The sequence below is a fragment of the Macaca mulatta genome, chromosome 6 (assembly GCF_049350105.2).
Source record: "Macaca mulatta isolate MMU2019108-1 chromosome 6, T2T-MMU8v2.0, whole genome shotgun sequence".
Lineage (NCBI taxonomy): Eukaryota > Metazoa > Chordata > Mammalia > Primates > Cercopithecidae > Macaca > Macaca mulatta.
The window spans coordinates 25,936,834-25,963,313 of NC_133411.1; the positions used below are offsets into that span (position 1 = coordinate 25,936,834).

The 26,480-nt window shown below is 34.2% G+C and overlaps 1 protein-coding gene across 1 annotated transcript in view; it reads right to left on the reverse strand.

Annotated features, from left to right (window-relative positions):
• Positions 1 to 26,472, reverse strand: part of CDH10 (cadherin 10) — a 164,514-nt gene extending 138,042 nt beyond the window's left edge. Inside the window, exon 1 of the mRNA XM_028849362.2 lies at positions 26,133 to 26,472. The gene's annotated coding sequence lies outside the window, so the exon portion shown is untranslated. The remainder of the gene's footprint in view (positions 1 to 26,132) is intronic.
• Between the last annotated feature and the right edge of the window lie 8 nt (positions 26,473 to 26,480).

A 26,480-nucleotide genomic window follows, 5' to 3' on the forward strand; every position in this document is an offset into this window, starting at 1 on the left:
TTCATAATCATGCAACTCATTATCTATAGGAACATTTTCTTTTCTTTAATTTGACTTCCTGGTCTTTGTAGAGCTTATTTTATAATGGTATTAAATGACATATTAAGAAATACCTAGAGGTACTGTATATTATTTAATTTTGAATTTTTTACAAACTGCAAAGGACTGTAGGTCAAACATCTGATTTTAATAATTTTTTTTAATTGTTTTAATGTGCTCTATAGGATTGTTGAGTAATATACTAAGATAGTCAATCATAAAACAGCCCAAAACATGACACTCCTTTCTTCTCTCCTATTTCTCTACTTTTGAGATGGGAATGTCTATCCTGTACCTGTCCCACCACTGCATGTTGGAAGTACATAGTATGTTTGATTTCACAGATGCATAGTTGGAAAACAATCTACTTCAAGATGAACGGTACCGCGAGTCTCATCTATATCTGAATTAGATGATATTTAGATGAGACACTGGACTTAGATTTTAAAGTTGATGCTGGAATGAGTTAAGATTTTCAAGGCTATGAGATAAAACAAATGTATTTTGCCTGCAGGAAGGACATGAATTTTGGAGGGCCAGGTGCAAAATGCTGAATATTTATAAATATTAATTGTCTGAATATTTATGTTCCTAAAAAATGCGTATGTTGGAATCCTAACCCCCAAGATAATGATATTACAAGGAAGAGTCTAGGAAGTTGATTAGGTCATGATTGGGATTAGTACTCATAAAAGTGACCCCAGAGCGCTAGCTAACTCCCACTACCATGTGTAGTCACAAGGAGGAGGAGTTGTCTCTGTACCAGAAAGAGGGCCTCACCATATACTGACTCTGCTCGTCTTTATCTTGGAGTTTCTAGCCTTCAGAACTCTGAGAAATAAATTTCTAATATTTACAAGCTACCAACTTTATGGTAGGTTGTCATTGCAACCAGAAGGGACTAAGAAAGTCAACATTGAGGTTTGTTCACAAAAAGAAATGGTTTGTAGCAGTAAAATGAATGATATATAGTTACACACATCAGAATAAATACTTCTCCAAAAATCTACCTTAAATTATCTCTTTTTTAGTTCTACCTTACTAACTTCAGCTCATAAAGCTCTGATCTCCTCACACATATTAATAGGCATAATATTTTTATTAAACATATCAATAGTTTTTCTAACGTTAACAACTTGTTTTCTGACGTCCTTTGACAGCTCAAAATGCAGATTTATATCTATTATAGTCTGACAAAACAATATACATTAAAAGAAGATTGCACATCTTTCTAACACGTACATTAGCTCCATCAATAATTACATCTCCAAATAGGCTGAGAAAAAAAATTATTAAAAAGCAAAGTTATTCATGTTTTGTCTAAAATGAATCAGCCTTAATGATTAGTAAATTAAGATAAGACCTTGAATAAGGTATATAAAATGTGATTGTGTCCTTTTTCTCTTCAAAAAATGGTTACGGAATAAAGAGAGATCTCTGAAAGTGAAAATACACCGTAGCTCTGTGTTTGATTTAAAATCATACAAGTTCAACTATTTTTCCACGTATATACTAAGGACAGCACATCTGCTTGTTAAAGTTGTACTTTTCTGACCTTTGTATACTGTTTATAATTGCTTTAGGCAATGAACTTTGAATACTCCAGTTGTGTATTACCACAGTTATAGGGCAGAAGGGGTCTTTTTTCATCCTCTTCTTGTTGCCACTGTTCTGTTAAGTGGTGTCCATACCAGTCTGTATTCATATTAGACATAAAGAATGTTGACAGAAGAGGCACAAATGAAATATACAAATCCCATAAAGCAGCAATCAATTTAGCTGACTGACTAGCTCTGGACAGCTTGTTTCAACTTTTGAAGGTTTATGGAAATCTCTTTTTAGTTCCATCTTATCGTCAAGGTCTAACTGCCAGCATAATACAAGACGCTTGGACCTATCAGCATTTGACTTAATATTCTGAGATTGAAACTGGGATACATCTGCCAGCATGCAGCAAATAGTGGTAGGTCTGATGCAGTTTAATTCAGGAGGGAGCCTCCATCGGCTGCCTCCTCAAGGACGTCAGATTTGTCTCTAAGAGCCCCCACTCCGCCTCTCATCTACAATGCCAATGAGTGTCAGAGAAGCAGTGTGGACGAGGAATCCCAAAGAAGAAACCGGGTCTCCCTGAGATCTCTGGGACTGGCTGCAATCTAGAAACCCCACAGAATCCCCATATCCATTGATCTATTCATGCATTTGACCAAGGCATATCTACTAAGAGGACACAGGGCTAAGCAAATCAAACAGCCTTCTCAGCCAGAAAAAGCTTGCTTCCATTTTAGTGGAAAGATTCAGATAACAAGTACAATATATAAGTAACATAGCAGAAACAAAACCAGCAAACTCACAGTCAGCAAGAAGCTTGATCTCACTGAGAGGATATCAACAATAACCACATGGAAAAAGTAAAATATAGAGTATATTGCATGTAACACATGTTCAGAAAACACCAAAACAGGAAAACGGCATAGGGAATGTGGAGAGATTTCTATTTTAAATTGGAAAGTCCGGGGAAGCCTTCCTGAGTCATTTTGACTAAAGAACTGAAGGAAAAGAGAGAAAGTCTCATTGCTCTCTCTCTCTCTTTCTCTCTTTTTCTCATCTATAGAGATAGATAGACATATTTATGTGTGTGTGCATGCACACATATAATACATGTATACGCATTATATACACGATATACATGTGTGTGTACACACACAGATATAAACATCTTTCATTCATAAGGGACAGCAACAAGTAAAGGCCCTACCCACAGTAGAGATATGATGGAATGTTATATGACCAGCCTAAAACTAGGATGACTAGAGTGGTGTGAGTCCTGACAGAACAAAAGAAGATGAGGTTAGAGAGGAAATGCAGATCAAACTGCATTGGCTTCTTGCCAGCTCTTGCAACGTCTTTGGCTTTTACACCAAGTGAGACATTTGCACAGAAGACTAACATGATCTCATTTACTTGGGTTGAGAGAGACTGAGGTACAGCAAGCACAGAAACAAGCAGACCTGCTTGAAGGCTACTCAATTCAGTTAGAACGAAGACTTCAGTAAATGTCAGCACAAACTCAAACTCACAAGTCACAGCTGACCTTTGACAAAACATATTAATTTGATGGGCGAATGATTGTTGACAAAATTTTTCAGCCTCTAAATGTTATGGGAAAGAGTATGCATGATGAATCAAGAATATATTTGATCGCAATTTGACTGTGAGAACTGGCAAGGAGGAAGAAGAAAGCGCCTGAGGGAAGAAGGGACATTTCCCTGGCTAGCCACAACAAATTCATTAGCTCTGCTGATATTGAAGGATCAGTTTCAGCAGGCTGCAGAATTTGGAATGCATTAGCATGGATGAAAATTTGTAGATCAGATATGTACCTTATTCAGATCACTCTAGTGTTCTGATTAGAGAATGGATTACCATTCTAAAGCCCAGCCAGTTTTGACAGTGATAATCATGAGGCAATTGAAATCTGCTAATCTAAACTTTTGAATACAGACTCTTAACTCCTCTTCAGGTCCCCAGGACTTAACAAAATCCTAGGACAGATGAGGCATTTATTGGTGGTGCTAGCAGCGAGGTTCTCAATATTCCAGAGACAACAAGCATTGCTTCATGTATTTTAATCACAAAGAAATAAAAGTATAGGTAGTTAGGGGAAATAACCCTCTAATGTCAGGTTTATATTTTACTCTCATATTTTTAAAAATAAAATCTTCACTTAGTATCATTCCATTTTGTAAATTTTAAAAAAGTTAGAAATTATTTAGTTTAATCCTTTTATTTTCAAGAGGAGGATTCTGAGACCACATAACGTGATGTGACTAGCATATCTGACCTCAGTGGTAGCACTTTCTAGGAGATATAAAACTGTAAGATAGCTTCAAAAACTGTTATTCTTATAAAGCCAATTGCAGGGAAAAGGGGAAAAATGCTATGCCTCTGCCAGAAATGAGAATTATTTCACCTTTCCTTTGTGTCACGCAGGAAGAAGATACGACTGGGAACTAGAGCTACTGGATCAGAGCAGCCTCACAGCACTCATTCTGCAGCCAATTCCAAGCCAGCAGTCCTGCAGATGCAGGGAAGCTAGTGAGGCACACTCCTGGTGGGGGTACTAGTTTTATTTAACAGTCTTGAACAGCTGGACAGCACAATGCTAACGACCACTTGAGCATGAAAGTGTCTGATGATTGCATATAAAATATGGCATGCAATGAGGAAAAAGGGTAATAACAATATACCACAGAACAAATGTGCAGTGCCAGGCCAAAATGTGTAAATCGCATAACAAATTTTAAAAGAGAACTGTCTTTGTAATGTGCATTCTTAGAGTGGACTATTTCTTTCAAATCAGAAATAATTTAAACAATCAGAGAAATTCTCTCTTTTCAATCACCTCAAACATATGTAATTGGAAAATGATGCAATATTAGCAATAGAGGAATAAGAAAATCCTAAGAAGAGAAATTTTCAGGTCCGGTAGGAGCTTTTCAGTGACATTTAAGCATCATGTGAACAAAAATATTTATGAATTGAAGCAACACTGTGGTCGGAATATCTCTTACCTTGCAGAAAAGGAATGCTATCAGAAACAAAGCATGTAGAAGGCAGTGCTGAATTCCAAATGCAATTGCAAGGTGAGCTGTTTTTAAATAACAGCATATGTGTTTTTAGGGATTTGCCTTGCGGCATGTCTCTCTTTTTTTTTTCCCATAGAACTGTCAACTATATCCGTGATGAAAATGAAAAATGTATCACTCAAAACTTTTTGTTTTCTGAACTGTACCTTATCTAGTGAGAAATGAAGTTCTCTCTCTCTCTCTTTTTTCCTAAGAAATACATTCCTCTAACATTTCAACACTATCAAAGTACAACAGCAGGTTGAAGGAAACACAGGACATAGCCAGATACCCACACAGCAACTGTTTTCTGCTTGTTTTGTTTTTTGAGAGCTCAGTAGGTACTCTGAGGTCTAGTAGAGAAAAAGACTCTGTCATCAAGGAGCGGTGTCCTGTTGTGAGGAGAAACAACTTATAAACCAATAACACACCTCTTCTCTGCACTGTTTCCTCCATAGCACTTATTACAAATAAGTCATATGAAATGTTTTTGTTATTCACATTTTACTGTCTGCTGCCACCCTTGAAAGTAAACTCTACGAGATCATAGATTTTCATCTATTTTATATATGGATTTTTCCTCACTGCCTCAATCAATATTTAAATAAATCAGATAATAATTATCAAATATTCCTGTTAATATTACAAATTATGGGTAAACAACATGTACAAAGAGATAGGAAAATTTAATTCCCTCTGAGACATGTAAAGATACTTATGATGAGGTGACACACTGGGTATGGTGATCTCTAGGTCCTAGAAAGTTTCCATATCAGAATATGAAATTGCATGGCTAAAGTCTAAATGACTTCATTTTGCTTCCTGTCTCATGAACCACCCCAAAGTATTTCTTAAAGTAATTTTGTAGTTTCATTTCTGAGATTCCAGGTTCAGAATGGAATTTAGAACCAATTCTTCCAAGTGCCAATGTTTGACGAAAGCAAACTCAAATCAAGAGGTAGTAAGGCGTACGTTGAAGGTCCCTTGATTGGTGAAAAAGGCAAGTCTGGAATCCATATGCTGAAATGCTCATCTTCTCTATCATTAGCTTCTATGAACCATGTGCCTGCATGTTCTCACACAAAGGACTGCATTACCTCAAAGAAATACAATAGAGCTGGAAAATGCTAACAGGAAGACAACTAAAGTATCATTAAAGAAAAGAAGTAGCTTTGTAAAGGAAGACCTTAAAGATTAGAATCTTCAATCTGGAAACTCTGACATCTATTAAATCATGAAGAAGGTGGATAGTGTAAAAGCCAAGCTATCCACAAACTTCAATTATACTAGGTCTTAGGGCACCCTTTGAAGTTTAAAAGAGATAAATATAGGAAAATAATGGGAAGTGCCATACTACTTTATTTATTAGGTAGAGTGCTCATGGAAGTAACACAGGCTGAAAATATAATAGGTTCATAAAAGGTTTAGATAAAAAACATGCAATAAATCAATTCCAAACTATTAAAGGGAATTGGCCCAATATACGGTTACTACCACTTTTATCTTTGTCAAAGTACAGAACTCTCCTTGCTCTTTAGTTATATTGGAAGTGCCTAAGCTTGAACATTGTTGCACTGATATTAAAAAACCAGGTGTCTTAGTAATATGAACTAAATAGCAAGAGTAGATATGGTGCAATACTCTACACATAAAGCCAAGGTGAAATTTCCAAATGACCATTACAGCAATGTGATTAGATATATTAAATGCTCTCTGAACACAAATTTTTCAACGGTGTGTATTACATCTTTAAATTTAGATGCACGAACTGAGATCTATCTATCTATCTATCTATCTATCTATCTATCTATCTATCTATCTGTATACATATATATATATTCATGAATTCACAAACAAGAAAATGTACCAAAGCTATTTCCCTTCTAGATGTGCAGTTTAGATTTTGGTAAATGGTTTTAGGTTTTGGTACATGGCATCATTTTGAAGCATCTTAGGCTCTTGGTGTTAGGGATTTATAAAGTTCTCCTACATCACAAAACTCATTACATTTTTAAGTGTTAATCTTTGTTGCAGAATAAAATATTTTCATTATATAATACTCTCATTTAGTAATTACGATCTGAAAAGTTTTTACTAACATTTAAGAGAGAATTTATTTATCTTGGGCTCTTATGTTGAATCATGTTCTCTTATCACGATGCTTGAGCTACATTAATATGAATTACTTGTAGAATAATGTTGCTGGAACACATGTAAATTAAGCATAAAAGCTTATCATATAAACGTTTGTGCTTCTAATACTTACAAAGTCAACACAAAAAATAAAAATAACTGCAAACACAATTCACAAAACCAATGGCCATTCAAATTCATGTTAATTTTATGGATCAGATTCTTTGGGTTCCCAAAACAATGTGGTTGATGACTATGTGAATACGGCACTGGGAGCTAACAGAGAGAGTTTTAGAGATTGATAGGCTTGAAGTAAACTTTTGATTCATTTTTTCTCTATATGGTAAAATTTTTACATAATTCTTATAATTGACCATTATATAATTTGAAGCTTATTTGGCAAAAACTGATAAACTATATGGTATGACTTTATCTGTTCCTTTTTCAGAAGGCTCAAGGAAGGAGGCATGAAAGGGATAATAACCACGATGGAAAACAGGTCCTAAAATAACATGAAAGTAATTTGATAGACGAGCTACCCACGTTAAGCATGATTATATTAAACACATTCATAGTATCACATGAAAGTTCTCAAAAGTCATACAACTTGAGTCAGGTTTGAGAAACAGTATTTTATACCATAACTTTGATGTAGATTTCTAATAGTAAATTTTTATTAAAAAATATAATCTAGCTGGGTGTACTGGCATATGCCTATAATCCCAGCTACTTGGGAGGTTGAGGCATGAACCACTTAAACCTGGTAGGCAGAGGTTGCAGTGAGCTGAGATCATGCCACTGCACTCCAGCCTGGGCAATAGAGTGAGACTCTGTCTCAAAAAATTATATACATATATATATATATATATATATATATATATATATATGTATATTTTCTTTTATGTTTAAAGCCACAGGAAGAAAAAAATGCTGCTGAATATTTTTCCGGTAATAGCTATTCAGGTTGCTAAAACTCAATGAGCGGTGTGTGTGTGTGTGTGTGGTGCCTGTATGGTGTGTGTGTTGTGATGTGTATCTGTGTGAGGTATGTGTGTGTGTAGCAGTGTGTGTGTATACGGTGTGCTACTTATGGATGGGGACAATGAGTGGTCAGCTTATGTTATAAAGATGAAATTAGAGTTTAGAATCTTTCATCTTTCTCCTGCACAACAGAGTTCATTATGATAGGCAAGTTTTTAAAAGTTAATTCATTTTTACTGAAAACTTAATCCATACTCGTAAGAACAATTTCTAAAAAAAATTAAGTACAGTGAAAATCCTCTAGATTCAGACATGCAAATCCCTTACCCTTCTACCTAGAAGCAACCATTGTGACTATTTTCCTGTATACAATTAAAAATATTCTATGCATATTAAATAATATCACCATATGCCTTATCTGCCCTACTAGAAACATTTTTAAAAAGTAAACTATTACATAATGCTAAAGGGATGACATGAAGTTCACTGAGGAATTCATGGCTACTTTTACGTTAGTTTTAGTGACATTTTCTTACACATAATACTAATCTTCTCACTGCTGTGAATATATTTTGAAAACTCGATTTTACATATTAATAAAATAAAACAGTGTTTAAAATATGACACATTTGGTGTACTCTTAAATGCTTAAATCCTACTTAATTTTAGGGCAATTTTCTCTCATTGAAAAGTAAAACAATAAATCACCAATAAATAGAAATTTTATAAAAAGAAAAATATAGAGTGAAATAATAGGTCATATATTTTTTCCTCTCGGGAATACAGGCATGTATATTTAAATATGCAATAGCGGTTAAGAATGGAGGGGCAGGGACCATATTATAAGAGTTTAATTCTGGTTCTCTCGCTTACTAGCTTTGTGATTTGTGAAAATCATCTAAACTTCTTTGAGCCTCAGGTCCCTCATTTGTAAAATGGAGGTGATATAACCTGCTTCCTTTAACACGATGATGAAAGGAAATACTAGAGGCAAACCACTCTATACATTGTCTAGTATGTAGAAAGTGTTCAATAAGTGATACCTATCATTTATTTATTTGTGTTAACACATTTTAATAGCAGAAGAAAACATCTACATACAATCAGTATTAGTGAAAGCACAATGATAGCTTTAAATATACGAACAGTATGTACTGCACAGCACACACACACACCACACACACACTAATATAATATATGTATTATCTCAGTTAATTAGAAAAAAATAAACTCATGAAGTTGATATTGTCCAAGTTTTTATTTTATAGTGAGGAAAACTTTGACTACTTTTACAGCATCATGGTAGTAACACAGGAATGGGAATTTTAAGTGTAAGCTCTACATCATATTTTGTTGATGACCAGCTATAAGATTAAAAGCAAATTGTTTTCCCAGGGGAAATAAAAACCATAGAGTTTGAAATAATGCCTCCCCTGGTTACACAGATGAGCCTAAACTGAGGCAGGATTTAAACAAAACTATCTTGCACATCAAAGACTCATCAGTGTGACCATCAGTAGTTCTAACAGCTACAAAACACTATAACACCAACAACAAGCATACACTAGAGACAATTATACTTTCATCAGTGGGAGAAGATGCTATACAGCAATCAAACCAAAACAATGATATTTTAAAGATATTAAAGACATTTTAAAGCTATCTTTACTGGAAATGTAGTGGAGACAAACTGCAGACACCAAGTGGTAATTCAATATACATATGAATTTGAGAGCACATATGAGAAAAATGCTACTAGTGGAGAACAGGTAGAACATACATACACTATTTGTTTAATTCCATTGCCACCCCTCAGGTTGGTTTATCTGAAATCTAAGCTTCTGGTTGACTTGGAAGCATTTGGGTGTATATTAACACCAACAACCATGCATATAAAATGCCAAGAACAGGCCGGGCGCGGTGGCTCAAGCCTGTAATCCCAGCACTTTGGGAGGCCGAGACGGGCGGATCACGAGGTCAGGAGATCGAGACCATCCTGGCTAACACGGTGAAACCCCGTCTCTACTAAAAAATACAAAAAACTAGCCGGGCGAGGTGGTGGGCGCCTGTAGTCCCAGCTACTCGGGAGGCTGAGGCAGGAGAATGGTCTAAACCCGGGAGGCGGAGCTTGCAGTGAGCTGAGATCCGGCCACTGCACCCCAGCCTGGGCGACAGAGCAAGACTCTATCTCAAAAAAAATAAAAAATAAAAAATAAAAAAATAAAATGCCAAGAACAGAGGTTGATACTTTTTTACCCTACTTGTCTCTTTGAACTTCTTTTAAGTGAAGTTTTAAAATAATACCTCTTTCATAAACTTTTTCATTACATCTGAACCCTTTAAGCTTGTATTCAAGTTTCTTCATAAATGTATTTTCTTAGCATAAACCCAGATTGGTGTCTTAGTTACCAATTAAACGTCCATATTCATTCCTGCCCTTGCTCACAGAAATACAAATTCTGGAACACTTGCCGCCCCCATCTCCCTCCCCGCCTTGCCACCGCCCCCCAATACACACACATATTCTATATATTCTCCAAGCCAAAGTCAGGTAAAAATTCCATGCCCTCCATTACATCAGTTTTCTTACTTATACTGATGATCCTAGTACTTTATTAGTTTCTTTTAGTGCTTAATTATATGCCACCAAGTACTTCCATGCATTATTTTATTTCTCAAAGATATAGTATGTCTCTTAGGTTTTCTACTATATTCATCTCACTAAGTCAAAGTTCTGTAGAGAATATGTGTTTAAAACAATAAATGGCTATAAAGCAAGAATCAATTTAACAAAAAATCAAATAATTTGTATTTCTCAAAATGAGTAATGTCCTCTTCAATAAGCTTACTTTAAAGAATAAATACTTGTCATTTTCAATGTATTTAGAAAACTTTCTCTTTTGAAACTGATTTTAGGTTCAGTTTATGAGCTTGGATATAGAAACATCTCAGTATTTTCTAGTTACAGTTATGAACATCTCAATATTTTCTAGTTATAATTATGAATCTACCCAAACCACCCAGCAAGACTTTTAAAATATATTTCACCATACCATAACTTTTACTTCAAAAATTCGGATTCAGCAGGTCTTAGGGTGAGGCCAGTTGTATATATTAAGTGAAAAGGATAACAAAGAAATAAATAAAAAGCAAACTCATCAGGTGAAGAAAAAAACTACATTAAAGTTTCTCCTCTTAAAAAGACAATTGCTTTAGCTTAAAGAAGGAATTGACAGGGTTTGGCTTTGCGTCCCTACCCAAACTTATCTCAAATTGTAATCCATAGGTGTTGAGGGAGGGGTCTGGTGGGAGGTGACTGGATCATGAGGGCAGTTTGCCCATGTTGTTCTCGTGATAGTGCATGAGTCTCACCAGATCTGATGGTTTTATAAAGGCTCTTCCCTCTTTGCTTCCTTCACAGGCTCTCTTGCCTGCTGCCATGTAAGACGTGTCTACTTCCTCTTCTGCCATGATTGTAAGATTCCTGAGGCCTCCCCAGCCATGCGGAACTATAAGTCAATTAAATCTCTTTTCTTTATAAATTACCCAGGCATGGGCAGTTCTTTATAGCAGTGTGAGAATGGACTAATATAGGAATATTGTCCAGTGGAAAGAAAAACAACTTTTGTGTCTCTCATGAGTCATTTAATCTTCCAATTACTCAATGTTAGTATACTTGTCTGTAAAATGCAAACCATAATATATGTTCTACTTATATGGTACATGAGTTGGGGATGTAAATACAAATCAGAATGATCTTGGTTTTAAGAAAGTAAAATTATACAAAAGGAATAAGGCATGCAAAAAAACAACTCAGAGCGATGATCCACAGTAAAGAGAGGTATAGCCGGGTGCGGTGGCTCACACCTGAAATCCCAGCACTTTGGGAGGCTAAGGAGGGCGGATCACGAGGTCAGGAGATCGTGACCATCCTGGCTAACACGGTGAAAACCCATCTCTAAAAAAATACAAAAAATTAGCCGGGCGTGTTGGCGGGCGCCTGTAGTCCCAGCTACTGGGGAGGCTGAGGCAGGAGAACGGCGTGATCCCAGGGGGCGGAGCTTGCAGTGAGCAGAGATCGCGCCACTGCGCTCCAGTCTGGGCGACAGAGTGAGACTCCATCTCAAAAAAAAAAAAAAAAAAAAAAAAAAAAGAGGTATAAATTAAGAGTTATGAGTTTTCCAAAGCTAGAGAGTCCTAGTGCCTGGAGAACTCAGGGACTATCTTAAGGAGGCCATACACAGTGGCTCACACCTATAATCCCAGCACTTTGGGAGGCTGAGGCTGGCAGATCACTTGAGGCCAGGAGTTTGAAACCAGCCTGGCCAACATGGTGGAACCCCATCTCTACTAAAGATACAAAAAATTAGCCTGGCATGGTAGCTTCTGCCTGTAATCCTAGCTATGTGAGAGGCTGAGGCATGAGAATTGCTTGAACTAGGGAGGCGGAGGTTGCAGTGAGCGGAGATTGCACCATGGAACTCTAGCCCCGGTGACAAAGAGAGACCCTGTCTCAAAAAATATATACATATACATCTAGAATACCTTAAGGAAAAAGCAACATTTGAAAACTACTGAAGTGTGAGTTTTAGTAGCCAGAACCTGAAGGCAGACTGATCAATAGAAACAAAATGAAAGAGATTAAAATAATAATAATAAAATAAATAAACAGAACTCCTAGAAATAAAAACTGGTCTATTTGTCAATATTATGAGGCAAATTACAAGAGGGGCAGAGAATGATACAATGAAGAAAGTATTAGAACAGATTAAAAAATTTGACCCTTACCTAGTAAGCAGTAATACATGCTGATAATATTTAATAGGCATTTGTAATTGCAAAAAAACTCTGCTAAGTGCTTTGTAAGTTTCATCTAATCCTTTCAGCAGAGCTAGGAGGCAGCAACATTACTGTCCCATCTTCTAGACAAGGGAACTGAGGTTTAGCTGGATTGAATAATTTGGTCAAATTTTCACATTCCTTCCTTGGTGGAAGTGGTAAAACTCTTAGTAGATCTGCCTCGTCTGGAGTGAGAGCAATTTACCACTATGCAGTACTGCCTCTGGAAATGGGATTGTGCCCAGGGTAAATACTGAGCTAGTGAGTGACACAAAGTGTCACTGCCTTAAGGACTTAGGTTAATCTCATCCCTGAAGGAAACCTAACACTGTATGCCATCAACTTTAATTCTTATAATATCCTATATGTGTACCATTCTGTGAAATTTTCATAATACATTGTAGTTTCTGTAGTTTCTTTATAAAAAATCAGTACACATTACTGAATGGATAATTGTGGGAAAAAATCAATTAAGAACAATATATTTCAGGAAGAATTGGAGGGGGAGGAGATACAGGCATGAAGATCAGCTCAGCTAGGTCTTTGGATTTGCAGACAGCCATGCCTCCTGGCTCATCAGCTTCATTTAATACACAGTGAAAGAGTACTCACCTTTCAAGTCCATCTCCAGCTTCCCATGAGTAAATGACCATGTTCCCTCCTCCACATTTTCCTGAAAATCCATTCATATTGCAAGCAAAACACTAAATAATTGGCAATGTATTTACTTTAAAAAGTGACTCTCTCCTACTATATTTCCATTTCATTGAGAAAGGGGACAAAAAAACTCATCTACATCCATTTCTCAAGTTCTGAGCACACTTTATAATATATATATGAAAACTCTGAAATGTTGTTGACTTGTGAAGGAAAGATGAAATTTGAACCTCTTCTTTAGTGTGGAGTCGGAATCAAAAGGAAAGGATCATTTTTAAAATACAGAGAGAATTAAATTCATTTGTCAAATAATTCGATTTGAGAGAAAAAAGTTGAGATTTATAGAAAATACATTTTTTGCCTTAAGTTAGTGAGAAATGAAAAGCAGTTCAAAAATGATCCCAGGGTGATGGTTGACTATGAAAATCTCCCTTATCACTTGAGGATAATTATCTTGTATAAACAGGTTTGCTATATTTTAGACAAAAATTGAGAAGGAAGTAGATATTTTTAGCTAAAATTATTTTGGGTGGTTTCTTGGTTTTTACTTTTACTTGGGAGGTGCTTTCATATGCTTCTTTCTATATTTATGATCCATTTACAATTTATTCTGCAAAAAACCTTTGCCCTAAAATATAGCACTACATATGACTATGACAGCATGAAAAGGTTGCATGCAAATTTTAAACATTTCTATACTCTTATATATGCTATTTCAATTTCTGTCTCCCCTTTGAGGTTGAAATAAATGCTTTATACATTCATTTGAAATAATACCTAGTGTGCAGCATTGCAGAGAAAAAAACTCCATCAGTCTTTTGAGAATAAAAGCAAATCAATAGTAATATCTCTCAGAATAGAAGCACTTTTGTTGACAGAAGGAGCATGGTTTAATGGGAAGCAAAGTAATCTTTGTTTTCAGTAAGACTATTGGGCTGTGCATGAGAAATGACATGTTCTGACCACTTGTTCTACATTAAAGGGCAGTATGGCAGGTTCAAACTAGAGAAAATAATTTGCCTAATAGCAATGGACAACTCATAGCTTTAACACATAACATAGAGATCATTGTTATAAGATTTGTATGCAATTTTATAAATGTGTCTTTAGTTCCCGTTGAGGTCTATTCTGTTAATTAAATCAAATCATCCCAGTGCCCCAAAGATGGGTGATACAGAACCTATTCCCATGGTATCCTGTAATTGTGATTAAGCTATTCCATGTCCAGTGTCACAACTGAAGTTTTACTCAGGTTTTGATGATGATGATGATGATGATAATGATGATGATGAGGAGGACAATGTTGATACTTTAGGATGTAACATAAATGTATCCAGATCGATTGATAAATAGATATCACTAGAGATAATTATATATATAGAAATAAAGTAGGGGAAAATTTTGTGCTCATATAGTCTTATGAGTTATATACAAAGAAAATTTATTTTGATCAAATTAATTCGTGTTTACCTTCAGATAATAAAGTAAAGAAAATAACGAGGAGTAAGACCACATAAGCAATCAATGACTATTCTTGACTTAAATACCTAGGTCAGTGCTTATTTTCATTTTCTAGAAAATAATTATATTATTTTCTTTTTAAGTATAGGTACATCCTAGTAAAATTACAAGCAGTAATTACAGGTCTTACTCCTCTGCAAGTACGATACTACGTTATAAAAAAACCTAGTCAAAGAGGCTTGATATTTGGTGAATATGTATATTACACAAAGTAAACATAAATTGTTTCAGAGTTTATAAAAAAAAAGTAAACAAATTTGTCTCTTTGAACTTCCAATGAACCCACTGAAAAATGCATTCAATGACCAGAGTTTGCTGGTATTAGTTCTCTGCTTTTCTTGTAGGTAGCATATTTACTTTTAAGTTTTACAAAATGCAAAAATAACAATAATTCAGTCCCTGGTTTCTTTGCATTGAACACCAGAGGATTCTGAAAGGAATTTTTCCTTGAGAAGGTTAAATGTATGAGTCATTAGAACTTACTTGTAACTGCACAGTCATATATTTTAGTTTAAAAATAATATCTTGCCTCAAAAACATTGTTTAAAAGATCTCATGTGGATTTTGTAAAACAATATTTGCTATAATTCATGTCAATATGTAAATATTAAATGGCATTCATTTAAAAATTATTCATTTTCAATGCCATCTTATAACCCTTAGTGTAAATTCACATCTGTGTAATTCACATCAATGCTTCCAAGTGCAATGTTCACTTGGAAAAACATCTAAAGCCAGAAACATTGTGTACCATAGAATAATAATTCTCAATATGACCACAAGGTGGCTCTCAACACCGAAATATGTTATTTTCCCTTTGGACAAGTGAATAGAAATTTACCAGAAATATTAGCAGCTATTTACCCTATAAATGGGTCAATACTTCAAAAACGTAAATTCATCTCAACCCTCTGATGACATTGTGAAGCCTAATTTATATTGTTTTAAACTTCAGACATTCAAAACAACACATGAAATGGTTGAAAACCTTTAAAGAATTTGAAGGATTTTGAAAAGAAATGACTATTTCAGTAGTCTGCATAATTAATTATTCAGTAACCATTTCTTGGGCTTTAAAAATTAATTTCTCCTCTAATTTTGCACAATTTTATTCTCACTTTACTTCCAACTACATGAAAGCAAAATAGATGCAAGTTAACAAACTTTGTACTATGATTAAAGAATATGAAAATTAAAGAGAAAGTATGTCAAAGATTTAGCCCTTGTAAAGTCCAGTTATAAAAGTATACATACATCTAGATGATCAATTATACTAAATGTAAAATGCGTGTAATATTAATAGAATATTTTAAATTAGCCATCCTGATGAATAAGCCATAAGGTCAAATTATTTTGCCAAATATTATAGTGAAGTTGTGAAAAAAAAGAATCCTATGAAATGGCCACAACATTTAATCAGAATGATTAGAAAAACAATAACTGTGACTCTGATTAAGCAGATAATACATGATTAAAGAGATAATAGATGTAAATGCATAGCTATGGCAAATACAAGCATTATTTTACTAGGCACACCAAAGTATACCTTTTAGCTAGGTTTAGGAGTCTCTATTATAGCTTACCTCATCTTTACAGGTTATTGGATAAAATGAAGTGTTAAGTATGTCCTTCCAGTATGTAAATGGTATAAATAATATATTAATTATCCCTGAGCTATAAATAAAACTTAAAAAAAACTGTGACATAATTCTGGATTTTTAAAATAAAGCTTTTTAAAAGGTATTTACGAACCCATATAAATGTATATTTTATGACCTCAATGTATGTTTTCATTTGTTTATGTAATCTGTAGAAACCATTCCAGATGCTTTTTAAATTAACATATAAATAGAACCACAAAAAGGAAAAAAAAAAGAAACAGTTTCAAATTGATCTTCATATCCCCTTGAATGTGAAGAATGAAAAGAATGAGTGATCTAAATAAAACCTGTTAAATTTTTCACATTTTTGCAGCAGGTTCTATGTCTTCATCAGACAGTTTCAGGGACCTAGTCTAGGAAATCAGTAGTCCACTGACCTTTCAGCTTGTAATATAGACTGCAGAATTATTCTTGAGATTTATAGGTATCAAAACTTTAATGGGATAATTTCTGTAATGCACTGTCTCTGTTCATCATTCTTTTTCTTATTCTCATTACTCTGACCTCAAGAAGGAGAATCTGTGAAAGGAACCATTACTGCAGTGTATTCAGAAATGGCTCATGTTTCACCTGAGTGAGTTTATGTGGCTCATGGACCTCACAACAGTTAGTCTCACTGTTTCTTATGATTTTTTCCTCCTCTGCCTCTGTTTCGAGTTTTTCCTATCGTTTTCAAAATTCATATCCATCAATTCCCTAGTTCATGCAATGCCTCTCTGAGAATGAAATTTAAGTTTTCAGGTTACATTCAAGTCTTTGTGCAACTGACATTTTCACAACCATTAGAGATGGAATATATTTACAAAAGTTTTATATTGAGCCCTTTCCAGTTACAATCATGGACTTATGAGCCCTTTCCAATTATAATAGTAGATAAATCAACTGTGTACCTGGAAATGTTATGGTTCAAACTCCCATTTTTCCAAAAATAAAATTCGGAATGAAGAATTTATTACATTGTCAGTAGAATTAGTGAGAGAATTAGACTTAAAACAAGAATTTCTCACTTCAAGTACAAAATTATTACATAATATAATTTAAAATATTTAAATAATTTAAAGTTATAGCCCTAATGATATTAAATGCTGTGGTAAAAATACAACACACTCAATATTAATGAAAAAGCATAGGTCACATGAATTAACATCTAATAATAATACCAAGGACAGTACTAGGTAGCACTAGAACACCTATTGTGTATTAGGTGTTGTTGTTAGACATTATAGTAATTGCTTATTTTAATCATGACAATTGCCCTATTATGTATGTATAATTATTAACCCCATTTCACAGATAGAAAAAACTACAAGTGACATTAAATATGAAATATATGGTAAGTGGCACAGCCAGGATTTAAATCCAGACATTCTGGTACCACGATCCATGCTTTTATCCGTCAAAGGACCTTGTGAGAGCACTTAGATTAGGGTCATTGCATTTTCTAAGAAAGGAAATCTCAGTGCTTCTAGAATGTAGGCTTAACACTGTATAGTCTCCTATTAAGCATGACCTTCATCCGGTGTCCTCACAAAAACAGACTATTATATAGAAGAGTCTTTTTCACAGAGTGACCAAGTTTTAAACACAGTGGCTTCTATGAAGTGCTTATTTTCATTACTTTATGAGTAACGAAGCTCCTGTTCATAAAAATTTTCTGTATACCAAACTCCGTGACACACAATATATCTATATAACAAACCTGCATATATACCTCTGAATCTTAAATAAGTTAAAAAAAGAAAGAAAACAAAAAAATTAGCAGTAGAAATTTGGGATACATTTGGCCCCCTGACACATAATTTTTCTGTAGGTTTCTTGATGGGGATGGGTATACTCAACTTTGGGCCCTTGCTTTATCCCATATAGCTCCCCGTGTCTGCGAGATGGTAATTGGCTGTTGCCAATTTGAAGTACACCACATATCACCAACCAAAAGGCTGCTCCTAATGGAAACATCCATTCAAAATCCATTCTCAGGTGTTGACTGAAGAAATCTTAGGCTACACAAAAATGTATCTTGAACCAAACTGCTAACTCTGATATTTTCTTTAACGATGTGGTATGGCTGTAAATGCAACGATACAGCTTGAAAAATATAGATAAGTTAGATCCCTGTATTAGTCACTTTAAACACACCTCGTACTTATCTTTCTTATATTTATCAAAGCTGGACTATAACAAGTCATGTGAGTATTCACACAATGGTTCACAGTAGCAGAGGCTTTTGTTTGTTTCTCTCTCTTTCTCTCTCTTCCCAAGTTTGTCTTTCTGGATGCTTGCACAGTGTCTGGCTTATGGTAGGCACTTAAAGAATACTTGGCAAATGAAGGAATGAAAGAATGGATGAATGAATAAAATGCTTTTGATGGGGTTTTTTCAGCAGTATTTCTAATGGAAGATGAAAACTTAAGACTGTGTTAGGTGGAGGAGTACATTACTGCCCAATGATGTTCTACCATCTAATTCTACTACTATTTCATAAAAATGGAAACATTTAGAACACAACTACTGATATTTCCATTGTAAATTATATGATATTTAATTATGAATATCTCAGATTAGAACCTGCCTCTTCTCAAGGACAAAATTTGTACTAAATTCATTCCCGTATCTCCAGGTGTGACAGAAGGGAATGGCTCACAGTAACTTCTCCCAAAATGAGTGAAATTAATTAGGAGCTAAAGAAAAATTGAGCAAATTGTTGTATAGATACCAGGATATCAGTTAAATTAATAATAGAAACTGCAAAAGAAAATGTATAACACATGTAATAATAAATAGCAACATATAATACCTTAAAATCAAAAGAGAGTTATTTAATGATTATGAATTTTGAACTCAAAGTACTGAGCCCCTAAGTACTATCAAAAATTTCAAATTTCCATGATGGTGTTTCTGAAAACAGTGGTTCCTGTGCAACGTTTCATTTTGCTTCAATGAAGGACAAGGCTCTCCCCCATCCACACTTTTTTCTTCTTGGCCCTACCTAGAAACAGGCTTGACCGAGCCTCTACCTACAAAGCAAAGTGATTAATTTCATTGCTCTGAAGTCAAGATTATGGTTGCCATTCATCTATTTTCACATCTCCACTGGGCTGGATTTCAGATTTCATACACCATCATGATGGCTAATCTAACTCCAAGGGGAGAAAAAAAAATTACTAAATATTTTTTCTCAACTTAGATTTTAGGAGTATTTCATTTCTGTCATTTTTAAAGTATTGATAGCAAGTACTTACGTCTATTCTCAAGTCAGTGAAGGCTTATAAATTAATTTTTTAAATATTATGTAGAACTATCTAGTACTAACCATTGAAAACTAGGATATATATTTTAAAAGACAGTAGCTAGAAGAGAAGAAAGTCTCAGAAAAGGTAGAGTTCATATTGATCATTTTTAATTCCACACATCCAGAAGGGGGTGAAATAACTTCTTTAGTGTAGAAATTGTGTAGAAAACCTCCACTCTTCACTCAGCAGTTGAAAAAAAAAAAAAAAAAGGAAAAATAGACAAAGTGACAGTGCCTCTAGGTATATGTCTGTGCTTAGGATTCATTTTTTAACTAATCTCCAAAGGAATAACTAAAGTCTTGGTTGAGGGGGTAGACAAATAAAGATTTTTCTGTAAGTTTCTACTCATGGAGAAATATTCAAATTTAGGGAGCTAAATGCAGGCAGAATAAATCTGCATGTTGCTGGATTTCACTCTTCAGGGACTACATATTGAAAAATCACTCTGGTAACAAAATATGGTTCAACACTACAGAGTAGGAATAACCCCCAATGTATAATGCTTTAAGAAGTCAAAAAAGAAAAGAAAACATATTATCATTGGCTAAGCTAATAGATAATCTTTGGATAATCAGTTTCATACTTGATGTAATAAGTTGACATATATTTTACTCCAACAGTTTATTTTCTTCAGGTCACCACTAAAGCAAATCAACACCACACTGTTGGTTTTGAAAGCATGTAATTCATGTTTTGGATCTTATTCTCAATAGATTTAAACCACTTGAGTTAGAGGTATAAAAATTTTAATGTTTTGGTTTATTTAAGGAAAATATTTTAAATAAAATAATTGATAAATACACTTTAGAGATTGAAGATTTACATGGAAACACAAAACCCTTAAAATTCCTCAGGTAGTTTAAATATTTTCAAATCTATCAAAAAAATGAGCCTATTAATTTAAAATTCACCTTTAGAAGTCAAATTATTTGGAAACATTATAGTGCCTCATTCAAATTTGAAGTTTGCTTTAATAATTATGAAAATATTCCTTAATTCAGAAATCCCAGAATTTACAATGGTTTCAAAGGAAGTTTATTTGACTTAATTTTATTGAGAGTGGAGCTATATTTTTACAAAAGGAAAAACAGTTGCATTTTAAAAGCTTACATTAATATTATGTACAAAATTTACTCTAAATTTTCCAATTACTAGGGCAAATATATTGGTTGCCTTTGATCTATTCAGATAATGATATTGAATTTCAACTTTAATTCTTGTATTTATACATATTACATTAACCATGGAGAGAATTCCCAGAATAACTCAAGGTAGAATATTTACTGTATTCAATTTATTGATTATTTCATTTTGTTACATATTATGCCTACCTCAACTATTGTTATAGTTTCTGTTTCCCAAATTTCCAACTGGAAACAAAAGCAATGGTAGTTCTTTACTCCACAATCTCTAGAATAGACATTTGCTCATTATATACCGGATTTCATTTTTAGATTCCAAACTGGTAATATGTGTTTCTTGCAGCAAAGAAGAATCAACATGTCTAGTGAAACATTGCTTTCCAGAAACATGTAATTTATGTTTGTTTTAAAAATCAGGGCTCTGTCAAACCATTTCAATATCCTCTCTCACAGTAAATCAATAAAGATTCCTAATCAATAACTTATGCATTGAGCATAATAATTCATGTCTATACATTCTACATTCTGACAATTTGAAGGAGTCACTTCAATAATAAATGTTGAATTCCCATACTTGGCTTGCTAGTGCAGTAAACTACACTGGTGCCAATTTCAACTCCTTAGAAGCCTCAGCGTTACAAAATTTATAAAAGAGTTGCTTTCATTTAAAAGAATAGATTCTAGCCAATTGTCATATACTTTGTGCCATAATGTGAAGTTTAATGCAATAAATATAATGTATAATGTGGCAGATGATAGAATACTGGCCATAAAAAACACCAGATTTACAGAAATATAACTTTACAATAGGGTAATATTTTTTAAAAGCACATGGGACATTTATTCAAGGGGTTTTGTAATTGTTTTAAATGAGGAAGGAGAGGAAAGGAAAAAAGAGAGGGAGATGGAAATAGACACAGATTTACAGAAAGAGAGATGGGGTAGAAGAGAGAGAGAGTGAGAATATGACCTGCTAAATTTATGGGGATCAGCAGGGCTCTCAAGTGTTTAGAAATGTCACTTAATGCTGAATTTCCTGTTGTGAAGCAATGTTGTATTATATCTTATAGTCTATTGTTTAATTCTGTCCTGAAGCTTGAAATGTCATTTGACTTTAATTTATATCACTGCATCATAAAGAGTATGTTGAATCAAGACTGCTTTCTTGAAAAAAGATTGAAAATTGAAACCACGTGATTTGGTAAAGTGCTTATAATGTTTTTGACAAACTCTCTAAGGATACGAATCCCTTCACTGAAAGGGATTTTTATATGAAGGCATTTCAGCCTCCCACAGGCAGGCATTATTTTGAAGGAATGCTACATTTCATTTCCAAAAATGATGTAAAATGTGATTTTATTTTACTCCTTCTTATTCAATTTGCAGCTTTCCCTTTCTTTAGTTCCAACTCCAATATGGTTAATATTTAACCAACGTCTCTTAGTCATAAAGCATATAGGTCATCACATACACTGCAAGAAAGAAATAGGATAAAAATATAAAGAAACTGATGAAAATAAAGCACGTTCATTCTTTAAAAAAAAAAAGAGTTACTTCTTTGTGAGAAGTTGCATTGATAATAGAGTTGAGCAAAAGTTGTATTAAAATTTTTTAAACAGGTCAGATTATTTCAACTTATCACTGTTAATATTAGTTTAAGAATAATACATTCCCAGAAATCTAAAAATTTAATGTGATGGGTCTTATTTTTTGACAATATGTGTGTACAGTTAGTTCAAGTGAATGACGACAAAAAGGTGTGGGAAAAGCAAAATGGCCTTATATGCTTTAGATGCCCTTCTATTCAAGAAAGACAGGACAACTGGATTGTAAAAGGGCTCAAGGGCTCATACCAAAATGTCAAGTGAGGTGAGTCTGCTCTACAGTCAGAAAAGAAGAGGGCACAGGTGACCCAGAGCTGATATTGTTATCTTACGAAACAGGCATTGCTTGGTAATTGTTTGAAATGGTCCCTTGTTCTTATGCATGAGCAAAAATCTGTAATTTTGAAGGTTGAACTTATTGGGGTAAATGCAGAAAAGTATACGAATGCTTTGTGAATATCATCCAAAGGTTCCAACCAGAAAAGAAAAAGGCAGATTTTCTTTTAAATTTAGGACTTGTATTTTTTTCTGTAGATTTCAGATTATTGCAATTATGACAAAAAAATATATTTTTGTGAACTCATTGGTCTGTATGAGTGTCAGGAAAAGAAAAATAGATTCGTCTGTGCTAACTTTCAGTTTTTCAAATATGCATCTATGGTGTCATTCCAAGTACTCTTCTTTTTACTCCTTAAAATATCATAATAGGAACCATATATTATACTTAGTATAATGCTTAATCAATTTTACCATTGCTCAGTATAAGTCTAAGAAGGATGAGGAAATTTTTCTTGCTACTTGGTTTTCAACTTCAATCTCTTCGAGACATGACTCTTAAATATATAATATGGTTAGTAAATTGTCTCTTTTGAAACACTATTCCAGATAATACGTTGGGTTAATCGAAAGTAGAGTTTTATAGACCTGAAATTTAGAGATCAAATATCTGCATAAAATTACTTATAACTGGCATAAATACTTTTTGTTTTTCTATTTATAATTTCAGTATTTTACAAGTACGTCTAACGTGACGACAGTATTAGAATGTAATTTGCATAGTAGAAATAAGAATATAATGTGGCTAATGCTTTTAATGCCCAAGGGCTATACTAGAGGTACTTGGGTTTACATCACTGATTTGTATTAATTGCTTACTATGAAACACTGTTACTGATAATAACACTTAACAAGAATATGGTTCACTTTGCTGCTGAATCAGCATCATCAGAGCCAATACTATTGCTGTGCTGCAGCCTAGTGGAATGATTTGGTATAAAAATGACATATTCCAGTAAGACACGTTATCACTTGCTGCAAAGTAGGTTAAGAAACAGAAAATCAGTCATAAGCACAGAAACCCCCCAGATAGTATATACTTTGCCTTAGTTATTTGCTTATATAAAAACTTAAGTAAAGGTAAAGAAATTCACCTTATTTTTATGCAAGAGTCACATATTTTGAAATTAACCTTTCCAGTTTCAAATAGTCTATTTTTCACAAGAAAATAAATAAATAAATACCTCTTCCAGATTACACTAACTTTGTAAATAATATGTCAGAAATATCACTCTAAATTAAAATCAATTTTTTATCCTCTTTTTTTCCTTTTTAAAGAAAACCACAGTGTGGGTAAAAATCTAACAATGAAATATTCAATCGATTACCTGCATAGTACTGTTCTAATTAAGAAGCAGTTTCTATAAAATTAAAGAACATCACCTAGAGCATTAATCAGGTACCAAACCATTTAACCACTGACTTCACACATATGCATATGTAGGTGGATGCTCATACAGTTTACCTTCTTTTTTCCCATTTCCCAGAGATTTTGGTTTTGTTTGTCGGTTTTTTCCCCCAAACCTTTAAGTGTATGGAATTCTATTCTTTGATTGGAGTCAGGGAAGGCATATGCATTCACCAGGGAAGTCAATTTGTTTGCAGCAAGTATTTGAAACCCAAGAAGTATTTGATTTAATGAAAGCAGACATTGACTCATACTTTAATAACACAGCCAAAAAAAGAAAAAAAAGTGAAAGAAGCATTTCTTTATATTTTTATCATCAGAATGGGTTTGTATCTGATGTGTCCCTAAGGCACAGATCCACGCTGTTTATACTTGTGCACTCTCCAGTCTCTTCACCACATCCCTCCCCAGATAAACCATTCCTTCCTTATGCATTGCACATTGAATACATATGTGCCACATTTAGTACACTGGGGGGAGCAGGGGCCAGATTATCTATGCAACTTAGCATTTACCTATATTTCTAGGACATAACCCCTTCCTTTCTTCTTCATCACTTTAACTAAAAATGAACATACGGCTCTGTCAATGACATAATGTTTTCATGAAAGTTCTACTAATTAAAAATCCTCACCATACCAGACCTAAAAAATGAGCACACTCTTGCCAAGTGTTATTCACCACAGAGAAGCTCTTGTAGCTACATTTTAAAGGAAGATAGAGAGGGGGATGGTGTGGAGGGAGAAAGTCTACTAACATATGCATTGAAGTATAACAGTTGTCAACATCAGAAGGACAGATTATTTTTAATATAGATCCTTCAAGAAAAAAAAAAAAGAGGAGAAAAAATAATGTATCCCCAAAGAGCTTAGAAGTAATGGATGTGCAGTTTTGGATAATAGAAGCTTTTACTGGAATGAAGGACTACAATTTTTTTCAGATCTGTTTTTTTCAAAGCAAAAGATGATAGGTCATTTTTAAAACAATATTTGTCTTTGTACCTGTAGACTCCTCTTTTTCAATAATAAGGAGACAGTAGGTTTTTATTTTAGTGGCATAAAAATAATTTCAGACTACTGCTTTTCCCCATACTTACAGTGTTATCAATAGTTACTTGTTGGGGACATGCATTTATACTTGCAATATGCTGCATTAATTTAACACCACATAAAATATGGATTTTATTGCAGCAGAAACAATAAATGCTGCAACTGCTGACTACATGCATTTACTCTCCCTCTCTTTACCTCTCCCCCCCATACTTCTGACTCAGATATAAAATTGAAAATAAGAATTCTGCCTATTCTATTTCTGATGAATGTCAATCTATTGTATTTATGTAGATGCTTAGTGACCATTGGCAGTTTCAAGGAATCTGTCTTCTGCCTGTCATTTCTCTTTATATTGAACGTACAATGAACTATGACTATGAATAAGTGCAGAGTGAATCCATTCATATGGAATGCAAAGTAATGTTAGATGATGTTAGAGTTCACACCAACAATGTTATCTCTTGAACTGATTTTTAAAATACAGATGAACAAGTCTGGGCATGACAAATTCACTTCATAACATATTTTTTAGCATTTGTTCCAAGTGAATGAATTCACAAACTCTAATATCATGACCCACTGTTGAGCATAATATATAATTTATCCAGCTTTACATTGCCTATATAGATACTCGAAGCAGTTGTTGCTAGAATTAAATATATAGAGTTGTATGCTTATTTATTTAGGTACTAAAGATAACTATTTTGAAATAATTGCTAAACACAACTTAAAAACAAACATTTCTCTCCTCCCTCTCCCCCCCTCCCCCTGCCACCCCTCAAGTGGAAGAATATAAAATCCCTTAAGGGAGTTAAAAGAAAAGAGGTGAATGAAGTCTTCCTACCTTTTTTATCAGCTTCTGGATAGTGGAAGTTGGTTCCAGTCAAAATAACCCAGGAGAAATTGTCACTATGTCACCTTTTTGTTTGTTTTCGGCTGTTATTTTCTATCACTGATTCTACTTCAATCTAACTCAAGCTCTTTCTCAGCATCACTTTTAACTCTGGACAGCAGGGAGCCGAAGAAAACGGGGGCGAGCTCTCTCTCTGATTGGCTTTCATTCAGTGCTTCTGATTAAGGGGAGAGGAAAAAAAAAGGAAAGGGGGGAAAAAAGCTCTTCCTCACACGGAGAGAAAGGTTCTGCTGATAGAGCTGCAGCACTCGCCATGGGAAGGTTAGAGACTGGGGAAGC